Below are 23,998 nucleotides of genomic sequence, written 5' to 3' on the forward strand. Positions count from 1 at the left end.
CTAAGCACAGTTACCTGTCGCACAACGGATACTCAAATACTCATGGACAGTGCGGGCTCTGTGAGCCATATCAGGCTCTGATGATATGATGATGATGAGCACTATTCAAATTAGGGATGTTTAATTAGTTTGTGCAAATATAACAACTCTGAAAAACTCTGAAATCTAAAAGCACTTTGAGACTTTGAGTCTCAAATATTTTGATTAAGGGCTACTCACCTTCTAAATAGTTGAGTGACTCCAGGTGGCTGTTTAATATTTAACATCTTAGTTCACTCATGTCAACCACTCATAAGTGGTCTAGATTAGCAACTATTAATCTGTTCTGAGTTTCTTGGGAATAGGTGCTAGGAGGATAAAGGGAGACAGAGATAGCGGAAAGGACTCTGAGGTCTGGGACCTCCCGACCACCCCACCCCCACTCCTGCACAATCAGAGCTGCTTGACTTTTTACGTTGGACTTCTCACTAAGACTTCACTTGAAGACAAAACTCTGTTGTTTTCAACCATTCTAAAGCTCTCTGATGAATGACCTTCTTCAGATGGAAACCTCTGTGGAACCAGGCGTGTGCCTGGAATGTGGAGGAGCCAGCACCGAGGTCTTTCCATTCTGCTCAAGTGCACTTTTCAGCATCTTTTTAAATAGTCTCCTTCCCCTTCTGCCGCCCTCTACTCCCTCCACACCTTGTCTTAGTTCTTTGTACTGCATTTATGTTGTGTCCTTGATTATTAAAGCCAGGATTAGTTTGAATACTGTTTCAGTCACCTCCAACACCACCTAGAAAAGTGCCTATCACAAGATGGTCAAGAAGTGCTGGGTAAGCCAATCAAGAGAAATAAATTAAATTCAACTGTTTTTCTTAAAAAAAAAAAAAAAATTTAAGAGCTGAGGAGACAGCTCTGTAAAGGAAGTACTCTCTGTTCAAGAATGGGGACCTGAGTTTGGATCCCCAGCACCCATGCACTTCTAACAGTAGCCCAGGTGGTGGGGGCAGGGTACACAGAAGATCACATGTGCTGCTGGCCAGCCAGGCAAGCCAAATACAGTGAGCTCCAGGTTCAACAAGAGACCCTTTCTCCAAGATAAGGCAGGAGAGAGGTGGCACAGGATATATCTTCCTCTGACATTCATAGTGATACACTGTTATATTCAACTGCATATACATACATGTGCACACACATGAAGGATATGTAATTCCTACAGATTTTGTTTACCTGTCTTTTGCAAATTTAATGTTTTGAAAATATTAAGCTATAATTGGAGGTAGGCTTGTTTTCCAGCTTGAATGATAAGTGAAAAACCACAGCAGAACAGGGTAGGTTTAACTGATTGCTGTAGGCTCTATCAACAAAAATAGATCCTTAGGACCATTTTGTGAAGAGATGAGAACTAAATAGTTGACTGTGCTGCTGACCTCCCGAAGTTTGTCCACACAGAGTCTTTAAGTAGGAGAGTTAGGAACAGAGTCTCTTTTCTTCCCTCTCCTCTTATCTAAGGTGATCGAAACAATACGGTACCACAATAGGATAGGCACTCGCTCGTGAATTCCTACGTATGTACTGGGAATCCCAACGCTTCTGAGGTGGCAATCTTGTAGAAGAATGCTCAACTATAGGCTTCTTTGCTCATAAGGGCCTTGGCCCTCAGTGAGGACATTTGTGAGAAATGCCAGGCTGGTGAAACAGGGAGAACTGTATCTTAGATACTGGTCTAGCTGCAGAGACAGACATGAACCAAGAGGAGCACCCGTGACAAGATGCACAGCAGAGACAGCAATCGCTATTAGATCCATCTGTGCCTTTTAATGAGTTGACTGTGCAAGCTGTATAGTTACCCTGTACAGGTCCCCTCTTCCTGTTCCTATTGCTCAGACCGTATGCCCTCTAAATGCCACAGTGTATCAGGAAACCTCATGAAGAGCCAGGGTGCTTCCATTTTAAAAGTGGGCAATGAGGATCTTCTCTCAAGTCTGGAAGGCTGAAAGCAATAACCTTAAGGGCACTAAGACTGAGCTGGTCCAGACCAAACAAAAAGTAGACTCTCTATTGGAAAGCCTGGAGAAGTGAAAAGCAATGTAGAGAAACCAGTAAGACGAGTCATCCTCATCTCTACAAAAACATCTGAGAGAGCCAAGTGGCACCTCTGTGAGGACAAGGTGGACATGGAGACGGAAGGATGGTGATGGAGACAGAAGAGCCTCTAGCTGGTGTTGTCAAGGATAAGGAGGAGGCGAGCAAGGCAAGGGTGAAGACGCAGGGCAATGGCGACGTGCCTCTCAAGCTTGGGCTTCAGAAAGCTTAGGCCACTATTTCTGTACCTTGCTCCAAGTCCCTCCTTGTGCTCAATGATTTATAAGTGTCCTGTACCTGATTCTTTTTACTTCTTTTCATTTCCTTAGTAGTTTTGTTAAGTCTTGCCCTGTAATTTTTGCCTCCTTATGACTTAACAATAAAAAAAGATGTTGGCACTTTATTTTTTTAGGTTTTTAGATTTATTTATTTATTTTGTATATGAGACACTGTAGCTGTCAGACACACCAGAAGAGAGCACCGGATCCCATTACAGATGGTTGTGAGCCACCATGTGGTTGCTGGGATTTGAACTCAGGACCTCTGGAAGAGCAGTCGGTGCTCTTAACCACTGAGCCATCTCCCCAGCCAAGGGCACTTTATTTTTTTAAATACTAGAATAGGCCAGGCAGTGGCAGTGCACATCTTTAATCTCAGCACTCAGTAGGAAGAGACAGGCAGATTTCTGAGTTCGAGGCCAGCCTGGTCTACAAAACAAGCTCCAGGACAGCCAGGGCTACACAGAGAAACCCTTTCTCAAACAAAGCGAAACAAAACACCCAAACACACCCAAACCCCCAACCAACAACAACAATAAAGCTAGAACAGTAGGGTCAGATTCATCCCCAGTTTACATCTGCGGTTGGAATCATCAAGTTGCCAACCATATTTTTTCACTGCGCATGTACCAGAACGAACAGTTCAAAGCCAGGATGCTTTTTAACCTTCCTCATGGCTACCTGCTCTGCATGGACTTCAGTGATGGGGCTGACTGGGACACTGAGGAAATGATGAAAAGACAGAAACACGTACAGAAAAGCTGAGGTCAGGTGAACTGGGCTACTGGATTGAGAAACCACAGCACCCCGGAGGCTTAGCATGATTATATACTGTCAATGATGTATGTAACAGAAGTGGGGTTACTGCACACAGCTGAAGAAAGAGATGGGGTTATTACACACAGATCAATAAGGAGGAAGGTTTATGATATAAAGCTGGATCAAGTAGCTAGAATTAGCTCATCTTGGTAGGAGCAGTCTCTGTCAACACTCAGAGGGAGAAAGCTGAGGTGGATATTTTTGGCACAAACTGCCATTTTGCTAAGCCGTGTGGGGCATGGTGATGCTTAGCCATCTTCCCTGTGGTCCTTGATGGCTATGCTCACCTCAACAGCACACACTTACTCAGGACTTTAGTTACTCAGGGCTTCCTCCGCTCCATAGTTACTTAGTTAAGATCTGTGTTGACCATTAGTGGCCTCCAGAAAAGCACATTTTGAGACTTAGAAGTGTTTCTCAAAATAGTTTGTTCACAAACTATGAAATCGAGGGTTTTAAAAATTATCTGAAGTTATAATCTATTGAAGTAACAATTTTTAAAACTTTGTTCTCTGGTGTGTGAAAGTCACTACTGAGTCTGTATGGTATTTCCAATTTTATACTCTAATTTTAAATATCATCTGTACATCAGTTTTACAATTACAGTTGTCATGAGTTGTGAAGTCCATATTTATACACTGAGACTAAAAAAACCCTATTGGCTATAAGAGAATTTCCAACTATGGTATGACCTTATATAGGATAAAATTATTTTCAGCTCTGTTACCCCAGATTAAACCCCCCTCCAAACTTTTTGTTCAAAGAAATACAGTGCTAGGATATACAAATAATTTTCATTGTTATAATTCAACAATAAAAAACAGAACCTGAACAAACACAGGCAAAAGACGGAATAGACATGTCTCCAAGGAGGAGGGACAAACACCAAGCAGCAGGGCGAAGGTGACCAACACCAGCTATTGGAAGAACACAGACTAAAACCTTCCCGAGACACGGACGACCTCACAGCTAGGAGGAGACTACGAAGGAAAGCATGAACGACAAGGGGCAGGTCGATGAAAAACAGGATGATTTAGCCAAAAAGAGCAATGAATTGTTTTAGTGCATGCCACAATACAGATGACTGCTGACTGAAACAATACACTAAGTAAAAGAGCCACCTACTGTAGGATTCCAGTAACATGAAACAGGTAGACAGTAGGTGAGCAGCCGTCCCTATGTCCCAGTGGGAAAGGCGATGGGAGGTGCTTGTTAATGAGCATAGGCTTCTTTACAGTGTTAGCAAACTGGATGGTGACACACTGTGAGAAACCAAAAACCAATAGTGTGCCTTAAAAGAGAGAATTATGAGTTTGTGAATTATATGCATGTAATTCACATGTACACATATATACATCTAGATAGGTTTAAAAAACCCTAAAAGTAAGCAAAATTGATCTAAAAATTAAAAAAGTTATAGTGCTACATTATGATTCTATGTTGGACTTCCTATGGAAACTGTACAGTCCAGTAAGAACACCACAGATTGAAGTAAGGCAAATGCCAATTCAAATTATAGTTCAACTACATAGTAACTATGGGATCCTGGGAACATCATTTAAGGTTTTTGAACCTCAGTTTAATCACTACTACAACATCTACCTTTGTAGGCCAAATTTGCAATAAAGTGTTCTTTCAAAAGTAGCCTCCAATACCAGGGGAGTGGGTCACTCTAGGTACTGGAGAGTTAAAAATACTGTAAGACTGCCCAAAGGTAAAGAGGGGGAACTGTTTTAAATCAGGTCTACATTTCTAAGAGAGCTCACCTAATGAATCTGTATAAAAAGGAAGGTGGCTAGCTGACTACAGAAATATATGTTGAACAACTATATATCATAATAAACATTATGACATATCTTGGTGAACACAACTTTGAGACACGAATGTGGGAGCAGGGACAAAAGTAAGCAAGAACCTGCAAAAGAGCGTGGCAAGTTTAGGGCGAGGGAAGCGAGGCACCTGAGGCAGAGAGGGGAAACGACAGCACACAGTGGATTGAACCCACAAATGTACAGACCTTCTCAGTTACACACTTAAAACACTGAGGTTAGGTAAGAAAAGCAGTGATGATGATGATGATGATGATGATGATGATGATGATGATGATAAAAAACAAAAACAATAAACTAGAATTTTATGGGGCCAGGAATAAAGTAAGGAATGCCGGGGTGGGGTGGGGGATTGTTCTACCCTTTCCCTGAGGTTGGTCATAAGCCAACCACTTAAGGTGATTCCTTATTCTAACACGAGTCCACCTTATGACCCACATTTCACATCCTCCACTGACAGTGGGTCATCTATGAGCTCCATAAAGGTGAACCCCCAAAGGTAAAAGCAATCATAGAAGACGTTATCTGTTTCTGTATCTTTGGGGTAAGAAAGAAGGAACACTGAAGAATGAGTAGCGGCTCTCACTCAAATTTCTGTACTCTGAAAGGAACACAAGATCCTTCTCATCACAGAGCAATTAACTTCCATGATGGTAATCGAAGCCATGGTGGATGGGAAATGAGGCGCTGAAAGCAAAAACCCACCCAGCCCACCTCCTAGCCGTTTCCTACCAACAGTGTGCAGCTTGTGATGCGACACTCAGTTGCTTCTGAAAGGTGACTTAGTCTCAAATAGAACATTTGCCTTCATTTAGGATGTGTGTATATTCATGCACACAGCACCAACTGGAATGTAAGGAAAAACTCTGACAAAAGAAAAAATATTGGGAAATACATAGAAGAATCCCAGTTACCAAAGGTTTTAGTTTATAGCTTATCTGTTTTACTGGAGATACTAAATAAAAAATAAGAAAGAAAAAAGAAATCAGGAAAAAAAGTCCACTCACAATAGTTTCAGAACAAAGGAAACAAAATGCCTTGGTACCTGTTAAAGAGCCAGGTTCTGAGATGGTATCTTACAATCCCAGGGTTTCCTGGCCAATCAGCCTCGCCTACTGAGAGATGACCAACGAGGCTGACTTCTGGTTTCTACACAATCCTACTCACCCAAGCACATCAAGAACCCCAGCAGGGAGCGGACTCAGGCATTAAGAATACTTGTTTTTCTAGTGTGGGACTCAAGAGGCAACTCAGTCACTGTCCATACTATTCCCGCCCCAGGGGGTCCAGCACCCTGTCCTGACCGTGTGGATAGCAGGGATGCTCATGGTGACACACACGTGCAGGCAGGCAGACCACCAACACACCAAACACATCCCTTAAAAAATGAAGGAAGGCCTCGGGATACGACTTGAAACTTTGATGGTGCTAGGAAAAAAAACACATAAAATACTTCATCATCTAGGCAAGGACTTTCTTTAAAGAACTCTTAATAATAAAATACTTAATAATGCTTAACCTCAACAGGCAAGTGGGATTGCTTAAAATTAAAAGGCTTCTGCATAGCAAAGGAAACAATCTTAAACCTGAAGAGACAGCCTACAGAATAGGAAAACAAAATAAACAAAGAAACAAAACACCAAACCACCCAGCTGACAGGGCTTTAATACCTAGAATCCATAGAGAACTCAAACTAGGCAAAGAGTGGTAGTGCAAGTCTGTAATTTGGGAGGCAGAAGGATACCTGTGAGTTTGAGAACAGCCTGGTTTTAGATGATGAGTTCAGGGAGGGCTATATAGTAAGGCCATATCTCCCCTCTCTCCCCTCTCTCTTCTCTTGTCTTCTCTTTTCTTCTCTTGTCTTCTCCTCTTCCCCCTGCCCCGCTCTCTCCCTCTCTCTCTCCACATCAACCCCTACCCCCCAGCCCCAGCTCTCAAGTATGCAGGCACTTGAGGATTATGTGTGATCTAGATTCAAATGTATATGTATCTAGAAGTGGGTATGTGTGTGGAAGGGGAAAGGGTACACTGAGGGGGAAGAGGACATCTTAAGAGTGGGGAAGGGGAGAAGACGACACTGGAATCCAGGTGTCACGGAATCCAGGTGACACGGAAGCAGAAGGGAGATGGGGGAAGGGGACGCATGGGTGTAGCTTGCTCTAGTTAATGTTCTATTACTGTGAAGGGACACCTACTAAGACAGATCTCATAAAAGAAAGCGTGTAACTGGAGGTTTGCTTATAGTTTCAGAAGGGTTTGTCCATTACCATCATGGCAGGGAGCAGACAGGCAAGATACTGCAGCAGTAGCTGAGAGCTTTCCCTTCTGATCCACAGGCTGCAGAGAGACACTGGGCCTGGTGTGGGGTTTTGAAAGCACAAAGCTCATCCCCAGTGTCATACCTCTCCCAATAGGGCCACACTTCTTAATCCTCTCTAAAGAGTTCATCTCATCATCACCTGTGGACTAATACATGAGTCATTTTCATTTGAACCATCACAGTGGGGAAAGGGATGAACAAAAAGTACAATAGCACACGTACCACAATGTCGTGAAAACTTCACTTTATATGTGAGCATAGAAAATAATTAAAATAAAATAAAAATATTGTTAAAAATACCCTTGAAGCTTCTAAAAAGAAGCTTTAAGAAACAGCCTGGAGTTACAAATATCATACAAGAAAGAGTTGGGACAAGTACATAGGAAGTATACACTTGATTTTGTTCCATGTCCCGATACAACATCACTCAGTACTATCTGCTACTTGACTGTGTGGACCAAGAGTGGTTTCATTCACCCTATTCTGTTTCCATTCCTGGTGCAAAGATTTCATTCTACACAGTCCTGGGGTTTCTGTTACTGTGATAAAAACACTACAACCTAAAAGCAACTTGGGTTTATTTTACCTTAAAGTTCCACATCACAGCTCCATCACTGAGGAAAGTCAGAGCAGGAACTCAGAGGCCATGGAGGAATGCTGCTTCCCGATTGGCTCCCTATGGTTTGTTCAAACTGCTTTCACCCAGCACCCAGGACCACCTGCAGTGACACCACCTGCAGTGAGCAGCTTCCACGTACAGCAATCCAAGAAAATGCACCAGAAGCTCGACACAGGCCAATCTAGTGGAAACACTTTCTCAGGTGAGGCTCTCTTCCCAAATGACTCCAGCTTATGGCAAACTGACACAAAACTTTCCTGTCACATTGTCACACTAATTCATTTGAAAAGCAACTGCCAAAAAAAGTTGTATTGAGATGTATATATGAAATAAATACTCTTTTCTTTTTTTAAAGATTTATTCATTTATTATATATAAGTACACTGTAGCTGTCTTCAGACACACCAGAAGAGGGCATCAGATCTCTTTACCGATGGTTGTGAGCCACCATGTGGTTGCTGGGAACTGAACTCAGGACCTCTGGAAGAGTAGTCGGTGCTCTTAACCGCTGAGTCATCTCTCCAGCCCGAAATAAATACTCTTAAGTGATTTTTTCCACTTAAAATGATAACAAAATAATAACAAATGAGAAATGCTATACAATTAACTTAAATTCATTTAAGATTATTTTCTCCCCAGGAGAGGCAGAAAACAGGTCTCCATCTTTTAATAATTCATAGTCACTAAATGAACCATCTCCAGTTTGTGATCCAATAAACAATAACAAAGTAACATACCACTGCATGTCTACTTGGTAGAGATGAAGATACCAACAATTCACAGTTCTACACGGGGTTGAGGCCAATGCATTTTCTTGAATAGCCGCATGACATTATTTAGTACACTTTGTTTTTAAAAGGCAGAAAGTAAAAAAGAAAGCACTGGAAGATTTGGATAAATATAGTACCTTAATATACTACCACACATCAGTCATAAACAGTACTAGAAGCTATTCAGGATCTACTGAGAATATTCAGCACATTATCATTTACTGTTAATACTATATGTCAGATATTATGTTAACCAAAGACAGCGTCTTTTCTTCATGAAGGTTACCCACCCACCCATAGGATTATATAGCTTATTAATATCATACATACTTCAGTTTGTAGAATGACACTCTATGTTTGCACGCAATGAAACTGCCTAGCTACGCTTTCCTCAGAATGTCTCCATTGCTATGCCATGCATGACTGTGTATTTATACAGATGTGACAGAAACATTTCTTTTTTTAAAATTATTTTAATTTGAGGCAGAATTAACAAAGATTTAAAATGCAAATATCCTAGATCTTCAGTTTGATTAATTATGTATATACATACACATAACTTGTCCCATAAAAAATTATACAGACCATTTTCTCTCTCTAGTATGTTTTCTTAAGCCCCACCTGCAGTTGCTACCACTCTCTATGCTCTCAGAACCACACTGTGTAAGAAGAAAATCATTTCCTGCAAGCTGTTTTCTGACCCGCAAACATACTGCCCATTCCACGGAACACAAATAAGTAAGTAGATAAGTAAATATAGATATATGTTTTTGTTTTTAATATGAGAAAATCCCATAATCTATTTTTCCTCCTACACAGGGTTTCTCTGTGTAGCCCTGGCTGTCCTGGAACTCACTCTGCAGACCAGGCTGGCCTTGAACTTACAGAGATTCACCTGCCTCCAGAGTGCTGAGATTAAAGGTGTGGCCATCACTGCCTGGCTAAAATTCCATACTTTATTTACCCATTTTACTACTGATGGGTACGCATGCTTTCTCAGTCTGAAGATACTACATTGAGTTGTTGTTTACGGTCTTGGATAATAACAACTTCCGTTTTGTTTAAGTAATACTGAAAGTGCCAAGTTGGAATTGCTGGCTCACAGTGTAGGCCTATGCTTAACTTGAAGGGCACTGCACACTTTCTAAGGTGCCTGTGCTCTTATTTATTCCCAACAATTCATGACTGTTCTCACTGCCCACACAGCCAAACGGAACAAATGCCATGAAGTTTGAGTATGATTTACTTGAGAAAGAGACAAGTACCAGGATGCGCCTTCGTCCACTATGGAAGAGTCACATGAGAAGGCTGAACCACGATGTGCTCTGCACACTAGCACTAATACAAATACAGTGATGTGATGACACTGACCTGAAAGAGAAGGACTACAGCTTCTCATCTTGTAATTTAATGTAAACATTCTATTACTAATTGCTATACTGTTCAGAGAATAATGATTGGGGAAAAGGTTTACTAGAGATGCAATTTAAAAAATAGATTTGTGGCTTTGCTTTGTTGGGCCAAACTTGCCAGATTTGTTTTGTTTTGCTTTGTTTTTCCAGCTTGCTCTCTCGCTCACTTCCCTTTCCATCCGTGTAGGGCTCCAGACTACCTTGGGGGAATCAGAGAGGAGGCCAGAGCCAAAGTCTTTTCGATAAAGCACCGGGACTACACAGCAGCCTACTTGGACAGACTGACTGCCCTCCTTCCCAAGGCACAGGATCCTCCCGCACGAGAAGATGTCCCTCCCTCCCTCCCTCCCTCCCTCCCTCCCTCCCTCCCATCCTTCCTCCCTTCTCTCCCTCTTGACCATTTTCCCTCTTCCACTGTACACTCAATAAAATAAAGTAAATAAATGAAATCTCGAGTTATTTATTTGTTTGAGCTACCTAAATTCTCTCTTAACATCTGCACCTCCCCTCCAAAAACTTTTTTTGTTTCGTTTGTTTTTGCTTCTCTTGGCTACTCTAGAGCGAGCTCTGTAGATCACTCCAGCCTGCAGCTCACAGAGACACACCACCTGCTCTGCCTTCCTCCTGATGCTGGGACTAATGCACCACCACTGCCTAGCTTGAAAAAAAAAAAAATAGATTTTTAAAAATCTATTTGATCTAATTCATAGGTACAAAATACAGACATGGAAGGCCAACTGTATTCATAATATTTTCAAAGAGGACAAAGAAAGGAACTATAGTGTAAAAGGCAGGTGAGGTTAAAACAAGTTCCAAAAAACTGGCAAAGTAAGATCATGGTTACGTGCTTCATGAAACCATCTAAGGAAGGAACTGAGGATTCAGAAAGGGATTTCAGTAGATGAACGGGGTTATAGCATCCATGTACGACAGAGGAGCTAGCTATGGCTAGGTACAACTTGGAACTAGCAAATCACTGCAATGTTTTGTTTTGTTTTGAACACATTATTAAATGACTTCTTAAAGAAAACAATAATTTATGCCAGTAATTACATGATCTTCACTCAAACTTCAGGACCTATAAATGTAATTTTATTGGAACAATGGTATTCCTGCTTGGTTACGTGTTGTCTATTACTGCTTTAACTTTACAATGGACACCTCATGGTCCTCAAAGCTGCAAAGGTTTATTCTCTGACTCTCTGTAGAGAAAGAATTTTACTTGTGTTTTAAGCGTTAGGTATATCTGAACAGAACAGACTAACTCCAAGTCATCTAGATGTTTTATTAATGAAGACTGAAAGTGAGCATTGATGATATGTCTACATCACGTTCCTCCCCTCAAGGCTCAAGGCTCTATGCAAAAGATGGGGCATAAAGAACCAGAGGTGGGGCTGACTTCAAGGATGCAGGGCAGATGCACATGTGAGCGCAGAGACTGTGACAGCATGCTCAACACCTACACACGCTCAAGACAGACCAAGTCCAGCATGGAGGAGGGAGGTGGGCAGGAGGCTCACCCCTAGCCGAGGAGCTATTGGCATCTGACTACCGCCTGGGAGAGGGCAAGGAGAGTTTTCATCAGTGGAGAATATGGCATTGGGTGGTCAAGAAGATGAAGGAGGATCTGGGAGGAATTGGGGAAAGGACAGGAATATGACCAAAATTCATTGTATGAAATTCTCAAATAGCAAAGAAAAAAATTCCTCTTTAAAAAGTGTTGAAATAAAGGAAGTAAGAAACAATGGGCGTTTGGCTGAGTATGGCGGCACATGCCTTTAATTCTAGTACTTGGGGCGGGGGCGGGGGCGGGGGATATACATAGTAAATTCTAGGCTACCCAAGATTACATAGCAAGACCTTGTCTGACAACAACAACAACAACAACAACAACAACAACAACAACAACCACAACAACGGGTTTTTCAGTCATTTTTCATTCATCCATTCCTTACTGAGTTCACCGACAAGCACAGGAAATATAAAACAAACAAGCAATCTCCTCCAATTCAGAGACAGACACAAGACAACTAAGATCATATTGCTGTGATAACGGTTCCAAAGAAAGCACACAGGATACCATGATAGTCAGGGGGCTTAGGGGCAACTCTAAATACCTCTTTTGAGGAAGCACTGGGAAGCAGCCTTGGTGGGAGGATATGGCATTGCTTAAGCTGATAACTCAATATTCTTAGACTTCCACAGACACAGAGGCAGGTCAAAAGAAGTGACACCATAAGGAGCAGGGTTGAGACTACCTCCCCTGAGTTTTTCAGTGGTGTTTCCGACTACGAAGTACACACTAATGTAATTATGTGATAGGAAATGGTTCCAAAACAAAATAAAAACAATACAAAAGTGCGGCATTGTATCATCACTTAATTACTTACTGGGCAACAGGCGTGGCTCCAGAGTGCCATTTCCACTTACTGTGCATATATGGCAACAGTTATTTTTTTTCCAACAGTGGTAAAAACATTCTATACAATATAAAATGTAGGATCCTGGCAAACCAAACATGTCAATGAAATTTAAGTAGAAAGCGTTGCTTAAAGTAAAATTAGGCTTTCCTTCTTTTAGTCTGTAAACACAACACAACAATTAAGTAAAAAATAACCATAAAAAAGGTAAATAATTCTAGAAACAGTAGGGCATTCTTTCCTTGTGTTCAGTGCAGCCTGACACACAGCTCACGCAGCATACTGTACCAGTGGAAGCTTGAAAATGATCAGCTATAAATTCTGGACCAAAAGCTGCTGTCATGGGGCCATATTCCAACATAACTTGAAAATAGAATGCATACATTTTCCAAGTTGCCTCTGCAGTCTGTTTTATGCCTAAAAATAATTTTAGAGTACAAAGAACTTTCTATTTAAAATTTAAGCAAGTTGAAGTAACATGAAAATCAACTGTTTGGTAATCTCTTAGACACTTTTTAAATAATCAGGCAATTCTAGTTGATTTTTCCTTATGAAATGCAAGAAAACATGGTTTCCATTCCATTGAAAAGCCAGATACAGGTCTATCAAAATGTAAGGTACAGTTCAATGTAATGATTCATAGTGTCTCTAATAGAAAGATTCAGCAGTTCTCAATCGAGACCTTTATTTCTTCTCTGAATAAATGATGCCTGAAATTTTTATTCTTGTTCTAATGGAATTTCAATGGCCTTCACTGCAAATCTACTGGAAATTTTTGCATATTAAGTGGAAAAAATTAAATGATGTTAACCACATTTTAATGTGATTAAGGCTGACAGGGTCATTATTTCTGCTAATCACTCAGTTTAAAAAGCTCAAACAAAACTTTATAACAGACAAGGTTTTTAATTTTATGTATATCTTGTTGAAATTAAAAAAAAAAAAAAAACCTGTAGAAGAAGAGGGAAAAAAACCCCATAGAACACACAGTCCTTGAAGAAAGGAAAACCAATGAGCAGCTCTCCAGTCTGCAGATGGGTTTCATTATACTTAATCTGGTGATGTAAAAACAAAAATGCAAAACAATCTCATGCCGCACATGCTCCTCTGGTCTCTTTCCTTTTAAACACGGAGTGGGTAAGAAATGCACTTTGTAGAATTTTGAGTTCTGTGTTTCCTATTTGCTGCTAAATGGAAACAAATATCATTTTTTCTTTAGATCTTATAGCAAACTAAAAACAGAATTAATGCATAATACCGCCTCAGACAATTCTTCATGTTCTGTATTCTATTTTAATCTATTCCATACGTCATGAATATTTCGGATAGATAAAGATAAACTAAAAGCCAGTGACACAAACCTGCAGAAGGAGCGACACTAATTGCCATCAGTGGAACAACAGGGATTCTAACGACCAACAGCATGTACAGATAATTTGTCTCCCCTATTTTCTGTACAAAATTTACTTTGCTTACTGGTCATTCTATACTAGAAGCCAAATACTAAATTAATCTTAAAGTTCACAGGCATATGGAGCAACTTTGGGACTCTATTTACAGAAGGACAATGCTATGATGTTACAGCACATCATAATATTCCCAAGAAGAACAAGTAGGAGCCAAGCCCAAATAACTTTCCAAGCACTTGAGTATTCTCTCTAAGAAGTAACCTGTAGCTAGGTACATAACAACAATTACACAAGGCTGCACGGAATACTCTCTACCTTTTCTGTTGCTGTAAACCATTTGACTAATACTGGTTGTGTAAGATTACCTTTCAATTACTAACATGGTAATTTCGACAAATGGTCTGGAGAATATAACTCATCTTGACATATGAATGCAATATGAGCAGCTTTAACCTAAGAGTTACGATTTTTACTGAAATAGATTTAGCTCTTAGAAGACTAAGATGAGAAAATGGTTTTTGGAAAGAAACCCATGCCTAGAGTTCAAACAGTCTAATTCTGTTGACTCACCTCTATCTAGTAAACTCACACCAAATTCATTAAACTAAAAACAAACATCTCATGCACAAAAGCTTAGATACACTTTGCATTGTGGCTTCTTAAAGCAATATGAAACTATGATCATATCCAATAACAAAGCAGCTGCTATAAAACTTCAGCCCTGGTGCAGTACCTTATCAAAGACCGATTGTCCTTTTCATGGCAAATTACTCATTGCAGGCAAATAGGAAAATGAGTTTACCTCACTGATCACAATCTAAGCACAAAAGCAGAGCACCTGGCCGGACGCAAGTCCTCTGAAGGTAATTTATGCTAACGTCTGAAACTGCCGTTCTACTTTCATACTAAAAACCAGTAAGAAACTACTCTTCAGTAAGATGCTCAGGCTTCTGTGCACAGAAAGTGATTAAAGTCTGAGTAGATTATATAAATATCGAGAAAAGAATTCAACTTGAGTGCTGCATTGTGTCCTAATCCTTCTTGTCCACAGAAAGCATTAATATCGCTGAACTTTTTTAGAGTGATGCTATGCACTGGTGCATCAACTAATCACCCTCCAGAATGTCTCTGCTCATCTAAGAAGAGTCCCTGCTGAACGTTCTAATGCATCTTATTGTGAGCCTTCAGCAAATAAAACTTCATGTATGAGCTCATGATGTGCTCTGCTGCTGCAAAGTCGCAGGCTCTGTGGGAAGCTCTTTATCTTCCCAGCAGTCAGTTCTCCGAGAACATCAGTGCAGCTACTGTAGTTACCTGTAGATTACTTGTATTTTCTCACATCTGTGTCCAGCAATCTAAACCATGATGATAAAGGGTCATTAGGTTTTGAGTGAGGAAGGGGGTGGACTAGACAATTTGCTCTGATAAGCTCCTTGTTGGGAGCTCCCGTTTAGAATGTGAAATGCCGGATATACACAGTTTTACACTAAAAGGGAAAAAGAATTTCACTTTTTTGCACAAACAATTAAAAATAAAGCAGTTTAATGCCTCATTATAGTCTGCTGGCTTTCATTTTACTTAGGTGTTTCCCAATTAAAAGCATTTAAGACAAATAATTTTCTGCTTTTAAAAGAGAAATCCACACTCTATTAGCCACAAAGAATTCGGGTACAATTACTAAGATAACTGCTGTTTGGCGCACAGCAAAGCAATTTCCCACAGTGGGACTTACAGTTCAATTTACCAGTTGGGCAAATATTTTGTGCTCTGTAGTGGCCTAGAGAGTTAAAAGCCATAGGTAACGCCAAGAAGTGTTATACTTGGAGAAAAGTTTCCTCAACACGAATAGATGCTTTAGATTCCAAAGTAGCAAGAATAGCCCAAAAATCCCCAAATTAATAGTATAAATTTAAAAAGTACCACAGAACACAGCTGTTACATACAGTGAGCCTCACTTCTTTCTCACTACCTAAAACAAAGGGTGAAAACTTAAAACTAAGTGTAATGCTATTTCCCTGTTTGCAATGGGTTCTAAATCATTCTATACTTAATCATATTTTCACAGTAATCAGCTCATAGAATGTTAAAGTCTTGATTAGATTATGAAATAAGAATGCTAATTACTTAATTTTAAATGGTTTAGAATAATTGTGTCAAATTATAGGAATCTATGTTTAAAAGTTTGTTCTATTGGCATCCTTTAGAGAACTATGCATGCAGAGAGGTGAAACGAAGATATATATTGCTTGATGAAAATATATTCTCACTGGAGTCCTAACTTACTTACTGCTAGGTATGGTTACTCTAAGGCACTGCTACGTCTGCTTCTGAAAGGCTATTGTGAGAGAAAACAGTGACTGGTATAAATAAAATATTGCCAGCCTCAAGGAACTACATTAAAACAACATAAAAGCATAAAAGCATACATTTTTTTAAATGAAACATCAAGTAGTGACTTGAGGCTTTGGGGGGTTAGTTTAAAAATGGTATTTATTTGGATTGTTTGAAGGCTTTCCAATGTTGCTAGAGAAAAAAATAAAAATACTATTTTCAAGGTCATTTGCTCGAATTAAACCCAAGCAAGCAATATTTTCTAAGATTAAAAACAAACACAAACATTCAAAAACTCTCATTCTGTCTTTAAATACACAAATTTCCAAAAAGCCCTCTCACTAAAGCTGGAATACAGGACTCTATCACCAGGACAGAGACATTTCCTAAAGTAAAAATGGTCAGAAAATGTAACATTCTGGGAAGAAACGTTAACATCCTAAGGCACTGTGAGAACACAAATCCACGATAATTATTCATGCGCCAAGCCACTGTAAACCTAAATCATTCCTCAAGACCTGAATGTGTCAGGAACTTTGACAATTATGACTGGAGCCAGGAAACTGTAGCACTGCAGAATTTCTTATGAATGTCTCCAGTTACTTTTTATAAATGCTGTCTTGGATGACAGCTTAATGTGTACCACATGCAATATTTATTCTTCTTCAGTGTCAGACTGTCTAGCCATCCCAGGGAATACAAAGAATGTCACTTATTAGGATAAAAGCACAAGGAAGGTAATCAAGGACACATGTAACATCAGCCAATCATGCCCCATTTCCACATCCTCCTCCATTCATAACAGTTCAACAATTATTTGCTTGCTGATAACTTGCTTTCAGGCTGTTTGTGTTCACCATAATGGTGGTTTGCATTTATTTTGCTCTTTAGAATTGGACACTTGCTGTGCCATACGTATTTGTCAAAACTTTATATCTTCTGTCAGAAATGGGTTAGAATATAAAATAATTTCTGTTTGTCAGGAACCACTAATACAACAATCAGTAACCCTTGATGTCAATAGGCCACTAAAATAAACTATAAAACTGCAAACCACAACTATTAAATATTTCATAGGGAGAAAGTCCCTAAGTGATACACTGTAAGAAGCAGGTGTTCCCAGCCGAGCCACACGCAGCACCTCAGCGCAGGGCTGAGAATGCTGACGTGCCCTGCTCTTCCTTTTGTCTCACTTTCCCAAGCTTATGAAGCTTACAGAACCTTCCAATCTAACTGGGTGGTCTTGAAGCTATATATTCTAAATGTCCAAGTAATAAGTCACAGGGAAATACAAATATTTGACAGTCCATACATATTTTAATTAATAACATTTGAAATAAAATATTGTAGCAATACAATAATCATGCTTGGTATAATTAAAAAAACACATTAATTCCTAAACCATATTTAGTTCAAAAGCTGTATTTACTCAGATATGGTTTTGCAGCTGTATTATAACAGCCTTTAAAAGCTTGATGCGGACAACCACATGTTATCTCTGAATATAGAAAAGAAAACAAATGGTTGCTATCACTGGATTCTCTTGTTTGTTCTTTTGTCTCTGTTATAGATCTGGCCTGAATTAGCTTAAAGCTCTATGATATAAGAAACTGTTATACAAACTATTCCATACAACTCCTTAAAATATAATTTTGCGGGGTGGGGGGCACACATACCCATTCCCAAATAATAAAGTATTCTTACAGCTTTCTCTTTTGCAGTCTCTATTTAAGAAGTGTCTTGCGAAAAGAAAAATAAAAAAATAAAAAGAAGTGTCTTGCGACATGACTTAGTTGTTTAATGTACTAGGTGATTTTCTTAAAGTTATATGGTACTACAAGATAGCTATTGACTAGAAAAGAAAATACACACGACAGAGACTCAAAACTCCACTTGGTTAGAACTGTATAGGGACAAATCTTAATCAGCGAAGACGAGACAGAGCAAGATTTTCTACAAGCTGCCATTTGGTGTAAGTCCTGAACATCTACAGGGCAGTAAGGTACAGCTTGGTATTCTGTGTTAGCAAGGCCTGGATTAAGAGATTTTTACTACATGATGACAAGTTTCGGGTACTAAGTAACTAATCTACTCAAGTTCATACACATGTGTGCTTTTCTCACAGAATTACAAGAACTGTATAAAATCAATCTGAAAATGAACCTATTCTATCATAGTTCACCTCGGTAGGTTGTACATAGTATTTCATTTAATTCTGACAGATCTTTAAGAGAAGCACTCTGACAGGTGAAGACACCTAGGGCTGTAAGGAAGCTAATCAAACTGCGTTGTCATTCTTTCTAAATTTCAAAATTACGTGTGTTCTCTGGCAGATAGGAGTTTTTGTATAATTTTTCACTAGGATTTAAGCAACATAGAAAATTCTTTGCATGTTTTTTGCATTAAAATGTACTATAATGCAAAAATATTTTATACTTTATCTCCTGAGTTCAAACTAAAAGAAATGTTTCAAATATTTAACTAGGTTTCTTACTTTACCTCTCCAAGCCTTGAGTTGTTCTCCCTAACAGGCTGTATTTTGTCTCATGAGCCTGTAAAAAGATGAAACACAGCACAGGACATATTGAAAAGTCCCTAAGTCAGGCACATAAGCTTCTAACTAGTGGTAGTTATTTCTTCCAAGCCTCATTCGTGTGTGTGTGTGTGTGTGTGTGTGTGTGTGTAATATATAAGTGTGTACATATACACACACACAATGCTCTTTCCAATACACTGCTATGAACTAAAATAGTAATTTACCCAGAGCAATACACAAATCACCCACTTGTATTTTGTAAAAGAGACACACAAAGACAGAGGTCTGCATCTCTATTTTTAAAGTAGTTTTCAAAAGCAAACTCTTTTTTTTTTTAAAGATTTATTTTATTTATATGAATACACTGTCACTGTCTTCAGACACACCAGAAGAGGGCATCGGATCCCATTACAGATGGTTGTGAGCCACCATGTGGTTGCTGGGAATTGAACTCAGGACCTCTGGAAGAGCAGGTCGGTTCTCTTAACCACTGAGCCATCTCTCCAGCCCCCAAAAGCAAACTCTTATTAAGGCCGAGAATGGGAAAAATGGTCTTCGCCAGGGAGTAGTAGTACAGCAATGGTTGGTTATCCAATACCAAAAACTCATACAGAAAACATACACAGAAGTTACATTATGCAAACTGAATGGTCTGTATTTATGTATTTAAGAATATATACGTACACACACACATGCATGTATCGATAATTAATGGGAAATGAGAAGATGATGCCATGATTTGAAAGAGAGCAAGGAGGAATGTACGGGAATGTTTGAAGGAAAAAGAAGGGGAAAATGATATAATTATATTATAATCTCAAAAGTAAAATAATTAAAAAATACAATAGAAGAACAAATCCTTGCTACTCAAAATGTACTGAATATAGTAAATTACCATGTAATTACAAACACGGGTGGGGTGTGCATGTGCATGTGGTTTGATGGTAGAGAACTTGTTAGCAGCCATGAGGCCTGGGTTTGACTTCAGCACTAGAAAGCAAACAACCCAGGGCTTGGAAAAAGCAGTATTTGGGGTTCTGATTTTTCAGATTTATTTATTTTATTATATTAAGTGTAAGTGTGCTTGCTTGTATGTCTGTGCACCATGGTCATGTCTGGTGTCCACAGAGATCAGAGGAGAGAGCGCTGGATCCCCTGGGACTGGGATGGTTTGTGAGCTGCAATGTCAGTTAGGTGCTGGGACCTGAACCCAGGTCCTCTGCACGTGCAACAAGTATTCTTAACCACTGAGCCAACATTCCAACCTGAAAGCACATGTCCTAAAAAGCGAGTAAATATATATTTTCCACATAGAAACAGATAAGCTATCTTAATGATTGTCCCTGTAAAGGCTGTTAAATTGGAAAAGTTTTAGAGGTAAGTCCATAAATAAATATATTTTTATGTTATTTTCAGTTGGCATTTCCTAATTATGTTATGATAAATTTTTTAATCTCAAATTTTTTTCAAGCCTAAACTTTATGTGTGTATGTATCTCTGTGTGTGCACCTTGAATGTGCAGAAGCCCCCAGGAGCCAGAGGAAGGCATTGGAATTCTTGGATCTGGAGTATAAGTTGTTGGAAGCCACGAGACATGGGAGTTAGGAACTGCACTTGGGTCCTCTGGAGAAGAGCGGTACTCGTAACTGTTAAGCCACTTCTCTGAATATATGTATAACGTAAATTATTTAACAATAATAAAGCTTTATTGATATAAAATGTATAGTATAGGAATGTGCCTGGCATGTGACATATTTTCTGGCCCTTTTTACCTTAGCAGCATTACCATGACCTGATGCTGACACTGGATGACACAGCTGTGAAGAACATGTGTGGGCTCTGCAGACAAACCTCTTAGGTTTCAATCCTAATGCTGCCCAGTAGCTAGTAATTCTGATCATCTTCCTTAATTTCCTATACATGGTTTTCAATGTGGGTGATAACAGTATCTACTTTATAAGGTTATTGGGACTCAAACATAAGCGGTATGCAACTAAGTGTACACTGGCATGATGTCCACTCCCAGTCCAACATTAGTCATATGAATTATTTGCCATAACTCTAGTTGGTGGTATTTTCTCCTGTCCTGCAACTTGGCTCAATCTGGCAGTAAAGAACTGTTTTTAAAGATTTATTTATTTATTATATACAAGTACACTGTAGCTGTCTTCAGACACACCAGAAGAGGACATTGGATCCCATTACAGATGGTTGTGAGCCACCATGTGGTTGCTGGGAATTGAACTCAGGACCTCTGCAAGAGCAGTCAGTGCTCTTAACCACCGAGCTATCTCTCCAGACCCAAGAATTGTTTTTAACAGACAATGATTTGCTTTTTTTAAAAAAGGGTCAAGTATTTGTTTTTAAGTGATTTAGGAAACATTTCCTTATCAAAAACATTAGTCTGCAAGAATAACCACGGAAGCGTATTGAACCTGCAATGCAGTAGAAGTAATACAGCTAGTGCAGACATACTTTCTTATCTGTGCCCATTACTGTCACTAGTTCCTCCCTGTGTTGGAAAACATGCTCATCTCAATGTATAAAAACTAGCCTGTTACAGTTTGGGGAAGTCTGTACTGTGACAACACCAATTATTTTAGATTTGGCAGTTTTATACAATTTTTAGTTTTTGGTAGTGTCCACAGAATTTTCTTTATAGCACGTGCCTAAGTATGCTAAAATATACTCCTCTTGCTCCTTAGCAGTGAGGTATTCTATAATTAGTAAAACTACAAGGTGAGGCAAACCCAGCAGCAACAGAAACATATCCTAGGAGCAGCACGTAGTTCTCAGGTTTGTGGGAATTCGTAACACATCCTGTACTTGCCACCTGGTTTCCAGTTATCACACATGGAACAGGCATAAATAGTCAAGTCAGCTGGACCTCTTTTACCACACACACATGCACACAACACACACCCACACACCCACACTCCGAGTATATGGGCATATCCTGTTATCTTTCCAACTGCCATATCTATAAAATGTGCATGATATTATTATTTATATAAGCTTCAGGGTTTTTTTTTTATTAATATCTTAGCAATTTCTGAACTTCAAGTGCCTGTCACACAGCAGGAAGTTAAACAAATGATCATCTACTGTTTGTCTTTTGGTTCGGCATAGGAAAAGCTAACCAATGACATTAAATGTAGGAAAAAAATAAAGAATTAAATTTTAGAATGCATATATTTAAGTTTATTGAATTGCAGTATCTTTAAATAAGAACTCCTAAGTTCTTTTTAAAGTAGTTCCTAGAGGCTCTGTAAGGTAATAAAATCCAGTCTCACGATGACTGCACTGACTACTGTCTCCTATTCAGCCTCCTGATTAACTTGCCCCATGCTGCCCCACATATTTTCTGTCCCAGCTCAGATCCTTGATGTGCCCCTTCTTCCTGAGGCCTTCCTACCTATGTTAGCTAAGATGGTGTCACTTGTCTGCTTTGCTTTTATTCAATGTTGTAATAATTTCCTGACATTATGTTTAATGTCTCATTGAATGTCTATTTCCATGAGAGAGAGAACAGCCTTATGGAAACAGGGACTTTTCTATTTATAACCTACACAGGTATAAGATACACAGAAGACCTCTCCTTCCTGCGGCTCCTTAGGGACCATGGCGGAACCTCGTGTGAGGCAGATCAAGATCAAGGCTGGAGTGGTGAAGTGATTGGTCAAAGAAAAAGTGATGTATGACAAAGAAGCAAAGCAGCAAGAAGACAAGACCTTAAAACTGAAGGCTGAAGATGGTGAGATCTATGCCATTAAGAAGCAGGCAAAGATCCTCCCAGACGATGATCCCAGATTGCCAGCGCCAGTTTGAGGCTGCATATACTGCTCTTCAGCAGATATTAGAGAGTGAAAAAGGCTTGGAAGAAGCAGAGGAGTGTAAGAAGCCCGTGTAGTGCTGGATTCTGTAAAGTTAGAAGTCTGACATTTTTCTGTACAGGGTGTTTTTTTGCATTAAATCCTGGGGTCCGTTCTACAATTCGTCATTTTTGGCCACTGCTGTTTTAGTAACATGAAAATATGGTTCTTTTTAAGCAGTTGCATATATCTTTCTTTGCATAACTTAATGTCAAATAAATGAGTTCATCTAAAAAAAAAGAGATACACAGAAGGCATCAATAATTACTTGCTTAGAAAAGGAGTGGGAGTTACAGGTAGTTCTGAGCCTTCCGCATCAGAGACTCAACTCTGACCTTCTGGAAGAGTACCAAGCACTCTTAACCAATGAGTCATCTTTCCACTTCACTAAATATTCTTAATGACACTTTTTACGAAGTTAGTCTTCTCATTGCTATAATAAAGTATTTTTCTAAAAGACAGAATGGATACTTATACAAAGTGCCAACCTTATAAATAAGGGTGAGCTCTAAGTTTTTATGTCAACTATCTCAGAATACATTTTTGAGTAGAAAAACTGGTAATAAAAACAGACACCAAAGCCTGTCTCACCTAAACTGAAATGCCTGCTACAATGTAAGCTAAATAAGCTTTTATGGTGCATATCACAAGATTAATGTTTCTGATGGAAAGATGCATTCTCGGAAACTTAAAAAAAGAACACACTAGTTTAGGTAGTAGTACTAGTCTTGACTAAAGATATGCCAATTCTACATGTGTATTTTATTTTCACATACATTCTCCAATTCCAGCCAAACCAACCACTGCCCACCTTAAGAGGAAGATGAGAAGGCATATGGAGACTCAGGAGAAATGCCTTACTTTCAAGAACTGAGAAGGAGAGAAAGAACAGGACTTGGGGAAAAGTCAAGTCTTATCTCCAGCCTTGCAAGAAAAGGCTCCTAAGCTGGGTGCTGAGCCTGTATTACATTCCACGGAATTCCAGTTGGGGCAATTTCTACAAACCAGAATGTGAAGATTTAGAAACCATTGGATATCTACATACTTTTTTTTTTTTGTAAATTTACAGTATTTCATTTTAAAAACACCATAAAATTTAGAGACTATAAATAAAGCTTAGTACTAGAGCACATGCTTTGCACATGCTAAGCGAAAGTGAAAGGAAACAGGAAACCCTGGCATGGGAAGGGGTGGCCCTTCAGGGCCTCTCCTCCATTCAGCACTCTAGGGCTGGCATCCTTCGTCCTGTCACTGTAAGCCACACCACACACATGCAGATGCAGAGAAACTGAGAGAGAGAGAGAGAGAGAGAG

General features: G+C 39.4%; 1 protein-coding gene and 1 pseudogene across 1 annotated transcript in view; one reads left to right on the forward strand and one right to left on the reverse strand.

The window, feature by feature from the left end:
* Ola1 (Obg like ATPase 1) overlaps window positions 1-23,998 on the reverse strand; it is a 116,714-nt gene that overhangs the window by 15,492 nt on the left and 77,224 nt on the right. The window lies entirely within an intron of this gene.
* Window positions 1,951-22,723, forward strand: LOC116901516 (annotated as a pseudogene).

The sequence above is a fragment of the Rattus rattus genome, chromosome 5, assembly GCF_011064425.1.
Source record: "Rattus rattus isolate New Zealand chromosome 5, Rrattus_CSIRO_v1, whole genome shotgun sequence".
NCBI lineage: Eukaryota > Metazoa > Chordata > Mammalia > Rodentia > Muridae > Rattus > Rattus rattus.